The sequence below is a fragment of the Suricata suricatta genome, chromosome 7 (assembly GCF_006229205.1).
Source record: "Suricata suricatta isolate VVHF042 chromosome 7, meerkat_22Aug2017_6uvM2_HiC, whole genome shotgun sequence".
In the NCBI taxonomy this organism is placed as follows: Eukaryota; Metazoa; Chordata; class Mammalia; order Carnivora; family Herpestidae; genus Suricata; species Suricata suricatta.
In genome coordinates, this window is record NC_043706.1 from 26,395,532 (window position 1) to 26,402,699 (window position 7,168).

The following is a 7,168-nucleotide window of genomic DNA, read 5'->3' on the forward strand; positions in this document are numbered from 1 at the left end:
CCGCGCGCGGCCTTTCCCTGCGCTCGCTCGTGCTCCTGGGACTCCCCGGGCCACTTCGGGGTCGGTGCTAGGGGAGAGGGCCGGACGAGGACGCGGCAAACGGCCTTGGAGGAACCCGCGGAGCAACTTCCAGGCGAGGACGGCAAAATTGAGCCAAAACTAAAAAACAAGAAGGCGCCCTTCTCGCTACACTGTCTGCGCCTTCCAGGAGACTCTGCCCTGAGCCGCTGGTGAAGACGGCCAAATAACCGGGGGCGGGGGGCAGCGCGCCGGCCGCCTTCTTGGGCCCCGCGTCACCTTTTTTTCAGTCTCTCGCGCGCCGGCCGCTTAAGGAAGCATTGGGAAAACTTCTGAACTTTTGAGCATCCGTCACCCAGGCGAGGACTTTTTTACGCAGTTACATTTTTTCCGGGCAGCGGAGCCCCGCCCCACCACAGCGGCAGCAACCAATGGTAGGTGAGAACCGCCTCTGAATGAGCCGGAGGCCGAACCCTGCCGGCCAGCGCCCCGCTGCGGGAGGACCGCCGGGCTGACCACACGCGCGCCGGCCGTTGGGAGCCCGCGCCTCTGCCCCTGTCCCTGCCCCTGGCTGTGCCAGGCCTGTACCCACAGCAAAATCGGCCCCCGAGTCCCAGATGCCCACCGCCGCCTCCACCCTTTCTGTCTCCCACCCCTAGCTCTCTGCACAGGCGTCCGTTTTTCCCGCAGACTTCCTGGGTCCTCCTGGACCCCACGCAGACCCTTCCTCTGTCCATCGCTCACAGATGTCACCGAATCCTCGAGCCCCAACTGTCTCTCCCATTCCGTGGCGGATCTGGCTGGCTCCACGCCGGGATTTCCTGGGCCTTTCTTACCCTCCTCCTTTCCCGTCACCTTTTCTCTCTTTCCACCTCTTGGCTCCCGTCGCCACTCTTACTCGGTTCACAGATGTGTTTATTTGCCCCCCACCTGGAGGTTCTCTTGTCTGGAGCTGGGTTACAAAAGACACGGTTTTAAAGGCTCAGTCACAGTCATGCAGTTCCCGGTGGGGAAGTTGTCGCCGCACCTTGTCTTCCCTGTGACCCCTACCCAGTAGAAATAAGGGAGGGAGTATATGGGGCCTCGCCGGGAACGCTGCCCAGGTAGGCCCAGCACGCCCCGCTTCCAGACACCCTGCTCCTCGTCCCCCAAAGGCCCTTGGTAGCCCGAGGGTGCTTGAGGCTCGGGCTGCTGAGGCCAGGAGGCTTTCTGCGCTCCCCTGTGGTGGGGAGGGGGGCGGTGCCTACGTGATCCCTAAGGTTTGCCACTGGACGCCGGGTCTTGCCTGGTCCGGCATGTTTCTGCTCACAGGAGGGGTCACGCTTCGGGCTCAGTGACATTAGCAGGTGTGATGACAAGAAGCAAATAAACACGTCCAAGAACTTAACGCGTCTCAGTTTAACCTCCATCTCCACACGCGCGGGGTTGCAGACTTTCAGAGATAAGGGGTGTGCTGGGGGAAATGTTCAGAATCGCACCTGCAGAAAGGCTCAAGGATTCATGTGCACGCCTGAGATTTGCAGTTTCTGAGTGACTGCAATGGGATGAGAAGATGAGAGAGGAAAGGAAACGATTGAGCAAGAAAAAGATTGGCCTCCCTAAAATACAGCACATTTCTGTATTTTGTCAACTCTACAAAAGACCCTCCTGAAGACAACACTGGATCGTTTACTAGAAGCCAGGGAAACTGGTAAGTTTAGGAAATTGTGAAGAGCAGTGTGTCTCATTTAACACCTCCACTCCCCCAATTTCTGACAATCGTTAATGGCAAGGACATGTTGGGAGCCCCTTTTGGCTTCCCAGCAGGAATCCTGGCTTTCTCACTCACAAAAATTCTTTTTGTAGCTTCAGTTGTTAGATGTCAAGGCGCTATCTTGTGTGGCAGGCTCACCTCTGTGTCACTTGAACATTAAAAAAAAAATAGTGTGTTTCAAAATGAACATTTACATGGAGAGAAGAGGACCTGCTCCTTCTAGAGCTAGCGGCGGGTGGGGGGGGGGGAGGTTAGGAGGTGGCCCGGAAGTTCTGATTCCTGTGGCAGTTGCCTCTTGGCCTGCTGTGTTCCTGGGACACTTGAAACTCCTATTCCAGGGTGTTCGAAAAGGTCGGGGACTCCGATTGGAAGAAACAGCTGATTTATCAGCAGGAGGCTCAGTACTTGATGGTTCCCAAACACTAGCAGGGGGAGGAAGGAGAGAGAAGACCACCGACTTGAAAAATGAATTTGTGTCCCATTCTCAGCCTATGCCCAGCTTCTTTGGCTGAGGCTTTAAGGTGTTCTGGCTTCAGCCTGGAGACGAATTAAAGTGGTCTCCCTAAACACCCCAGCATTTGGTGAATTTGGATTTTGAACTGCTTCTCCACTGCTCACAGTGTTTGGAGAAAAACGCAGCAATAGTGACTTGTTTGTTTTCCTAATGTGGGAAACGCCAGCGGCCCCGGGTGTTGCAAAGGACAGTTGTGCTGCGCCTCTCCCCCAGCTCACCGTCTTCTGCCTTCTCCCCACCCCCTGCCTCATCAGCCCAGAGCAATGTAAACAGCTTGTTATGTAAATTGCAAATCGAACAGCGGGGTGTTCTGGGCTCCCCACTTCGGTTATAAAAGTTGCCGTTCTGAAATTAGTATCTGGCATGCAAAAAAATGGAGAGGTGCAGTTTTTTAAAGATCAACTTTCCACTGGTTTAGCTCTGGATATTCGCCAGGAAAAGATATTTGCATTTGTGTTTTATAAGCTTATTCGGAAGCAAACCTCCAGTAAACGGCTTGATTATATTTCAAGTACTTTGCTTATTTTATCATTGTTGTTAGTGGTGTTATTTTAACATTAAGGCACAGAAATAAAGTGTTTGGGGGAATGGGTTAAAGTTTTTATTTTTCAGTTTAAAGTTTTTGATGCCCCGTTTTGCTGCTCCTCGGGGTCGTTCAATCATCCCTCTCCTGAACAACTCCTGATTCAATTGGCAGAAATGCCCCTGCAAGAAACCTTGGGCTTCTTTTCTGACACATCCCATAGTTGCAGCCTGAAGGTCCTGCAGGCGACAGCGGTAATGGATGGTTGGTGGAACTGTCGCTTGTCCCCCCCAACCCCCTTCTTGACCTGCCAGGTGGGGTTACAATTCCCCGGGGCCCACTGACCGGTTCATAGCTCTGAGGAAGGGGCGTGACGTCACAGCGATATTTAAAACAAGGCCTCCCCGGGCCCCTACAGTAGAAAAGCACCAGGGAGATGTGGCCAGCACTCCAGGAAATGCCGGGATTTGGGAACGTGGGGACACCGCAGGAATGTGTGTGTTGGGGGCAGTGGGGGAGGAGATGGTGCCCTAAAGCAGGTCACCAAGAGCCAGAGAAGCTCTTCCTCTTTTTTTAAATTCAAGTCAATAATAATAAAGGAATAGGGTTGGACGAGCTGTGTTTAAGAAATGACTCTCAAGGCGTCTGAGCCCAGGCCAGGGTGAACAGATTGTCCTCTCCGTCAGAGATCCCTCGGGGAGTTTCCAGCGTCCCCCCACCCCCACCCCATCCCCGGCAACGCAGTCGCCACCCCTGTGACCTGCCCAGACCCCCTCCCAGTCCGCCGTTCCGACGTATCCAGCTTTTGGCTCTCGGCTTTGCCCAGGAAACTGGCCCGTCGGGGAGTCTAGGACGCCCTCGAGAGGGTTCCTCCGGCCCTCGCTTGGCCCAGGAGCTGCGGAAAACAGAAAAGGCGGGCTTTGAAGAGGAGGGAAGGGGCTTCCCCTGCTCTCGACCGTGCCGCAAATCTAGGAGATTCTGCAGACCCATGAGGGAGGCTGCGCGTCAGCAGACATTCTACCATCTCCTCCTTCGCTGCCAGGAGACAAACTGGAAGATTAAGGCATTTATTTTGCTAATGAGATTTGAAAACTCCCCACTAGACCGAAATCACAAACAACAAAGTCCGTGTGGGGGTGTCTTTGGGCTATTGAGATGCATGCCCGTAGTGCTACAAATGGCTTCGTTAGTGTAGACCAGGAGTCCAAGGGTAGGGAGGATATGTCGGTGTCAATAACGGTTATTCGTTATGAAACCTTCGGCTCTCAGCTCTGAAGGTAGCTCTTGTCTTCAGTGTGACTTTTCAGCGGAGGGAGGAGGCGAGGACCAAACGTCTGGGTGACAGAGACTCATCGGAGTACTTCCTTCTTCCCTCTTAGTTGGGGGGTTTCTGAGTAGAGATTCAGTTAACGTAGTACCTCTAATTCAGCCCGCTCCTCACCAGAAAAATATTTCCTACAATAAATAAAAAGAGCATTTGTTTTTCGATTATGTTTTAAAGATAAATTGATCCACACTGCCTGTGTACATGATTGAACTAATTGGAGAGTTGCTCTGGTAGGAGCAGCCCTTCACCCGAAGTTATGTGACAGGATAATTTAATGTCACCCCCCAAGTCCCCAAGCTGGGCCGTCCCCCTAATTACTTACACAGGAGAATGCTTGCCAGCACCTGCTCTTGGTTACCCCGTCGGGTCGGCCCACCTGTCACCTCAGAGCCGAGCTAAGTAGCAAGAAAGGGGCACTGGGCATGCGGGAAGTGAATCTTTAACTTTTAGTTCCTGGCTACTCAAGACACGGGGCTTCCTTTGTCCAGGCAGAGGTAGATGGAGACTCGAAATGACTTCTTTCATTAACAACGCAGGACAAGAATAAAGTCTATAAAAGGGTGGATGGTCGAAAGGATTCGGTTCCTGGGTGTGCATGCGCGCACCTCCGTGTCCTAGTATTCAGGTCCCAAACAGACTCAGGGCGGCTGCCGCAAGCCAGGTGCCAAAGGGTAGAGGCCACGCTTCCTCCCCGCTTCGCAACGTCTGCACATTTAAGGCGCGCGCCGCGCAGGGCCCAGCGGTCCTCCAACCCTAGAGGCTGTAGCACAGCATGGAGATGGCAGGGTTCGGGCGGGCCCCGGCCATCAGAGGATTGTGAGGTGGAGGCGCCTTCCCCGGGTTGGACTGAAAAGCGCGCGCTCCCGCACGGACGCGCCTTGGCTACGGGTGTCGGTGGAAAGGCTTTGATCCGTGGATAGACCCGCAGACAGTTCAGAACCGCAGGCCGGGTGAGGTCGGCTGCACCTTGCTGGCTGCTGGGCCTGTGTCCTGCGGTCGACGGGTGCTTTTCGGGTCTCCAGCCCCGCTCCGCCCGCTGCCACCCTTCCTCTCGCTGGAGAGCGACCGTCGCAGAGCCTGAGCCTCGATACCCCTGAGCCTACGGTTGCCCGGCGGACTTGAGCTCTGGGACGCCCCTCCCGACGTCCCTCATCCGACCCCGGGCCGTCCTACCGCGCGTACTTAAGGCCGGGCCTGCTGTGCGGAAAGCGCGACCAGCCTCGCACCTCTGGACTCTGGGGCACAACCGCGGGCCTCTCGGCCAGAGCCGGCTATTTGCACCTCTCAGGGCAGCGACCGGCCGGCACCTGGATGGGGGAAACAGGCCTCCGGGGAGGGCGTCTGTGCTGGCGTGCGCCTGCGGCTGGAAGCGGTGGCTCGGGGGTCGGGCTTCCCTTCCCGTGCACAGACTTCCCGCCTTTTCCCCCGCGAATGCAGAGCAGGGAAGAAGTGTGGAAGTCCCGAGGCCGCTCGGCAGCACTGGGCTGGGGCGCCCCGGCTGGGGACGCAGCCCCAGCTAAGTCCCACGTCCTGGGGCCCCGGACGCGCCGGCGGCTCTGGGCTCCTTCAGTCGGCACTGCGTGCTCCGAGCGCCCCCTGCGGTCCGCGGCTTGGTCTCCCCGGCGCCTCTGCGAAGGAGGGAGCCACCGCTGCCCGCGCAGGCCCATCCCTTCCGGAGCCTTTCCTGGGCTCCTGAGGTAGGGGTCCCTGAGGGCGGCCATGAAGCTAGAGTAGGACCCTTGTTTTAGCACCCTGCAACCTACCCAGGATCCAGGCGAGAATAGTCTGAAGTCCCATGGGGAGACCACCTCAGACTCCAAGGCAGGGACGAGGAACATTTTTGTTCCTGGAGCCCGAGGTGACCTGGTACTGGGGCTTGCAGCCACCGGCTACATTCCTTCTAGGCGGCCCCTTTTAATTGATGTGCACGTTACAGAAAAAGCAAGGCCGCTTCATCAAATGAATTACATTCTGGGCGATGCCAAGGAATGTATTTACTGGCAGCCAGGTTTGCCAATAAAAGTTGCAAATGAAGACTGCTGGTTTCCAGGAAAATGTACTTCTGTTTTTTAACCACACCTTCGTCTTAATTATGAAAAACTGAACCTCCAAAGAACCTGTTTAGAGAACAGGACTAGTGAGTGGCAGTGATAGTGGCTACTAGTGCGGTCTCACACCCCCACACACATTTACACACCCCAGAGACACTGTATGACAACACAGACCATGCACACTGCAGTTTTACCCACGGAGAGACTTGCCAATATTTACATACACAGTAGACACAGACACAAGGCTAGACGCTGGCACCAAGAGAGGTATGCATTAGGATTAGTGCTATTTAGTTTGGAAGCACAGATATAAGAAAAGATAAACTATGGCAAATAAAGAGACAAATTTCCACAGAATATTAAATAGAAATAAATGTATGAAAGGAAAGGAGGCACTTGCTCCATAGTATTTAGCTACTACTAAATTTGCCCTAGTAATTTTTTAATGTTTTATTTATTTTTGAGACTGTGAGCGGGAGAGGGACAGAGAGAGAAGAGGAGAGTGGATCCAAAGTGGGCTCCTTGCTGAGGGCAGCAAGCTCCATGTGGGCTCAAACTCACAAACCGAACCAGGTGATCATTACCTGAACTGAAGTCTGATTCTCCACTGCTCAGCGAATGGAGCCACCCAGGTGCCCCATGATGGTACTTTTAAGGCCAATAGTTGACTAGGATTAAACTCTAAATTAAGGGCAATAAAAAATAAACCCGGAATTTATTATTACTGAGGTTCCTTTTTGCCTGGGGTCACAAAAACCCCCGTCAGAATTGGAAAATCTCTCCACTCACCAAATGAGACAGCTCTATTTTCTGCAATGTTTGACTGCTCCTCTAGATCTTGGTTTGGGGCAGAGTGAATACTAATGCAGGGTAAATTTGTTTGATACGGCATTTCTTTAGTCTCAACCATAGGCCATTTAACAACAATAATAAGATGCACAGAACATTTATTATGTTATCCTTCTGCTAAGGGCTTCAAGTA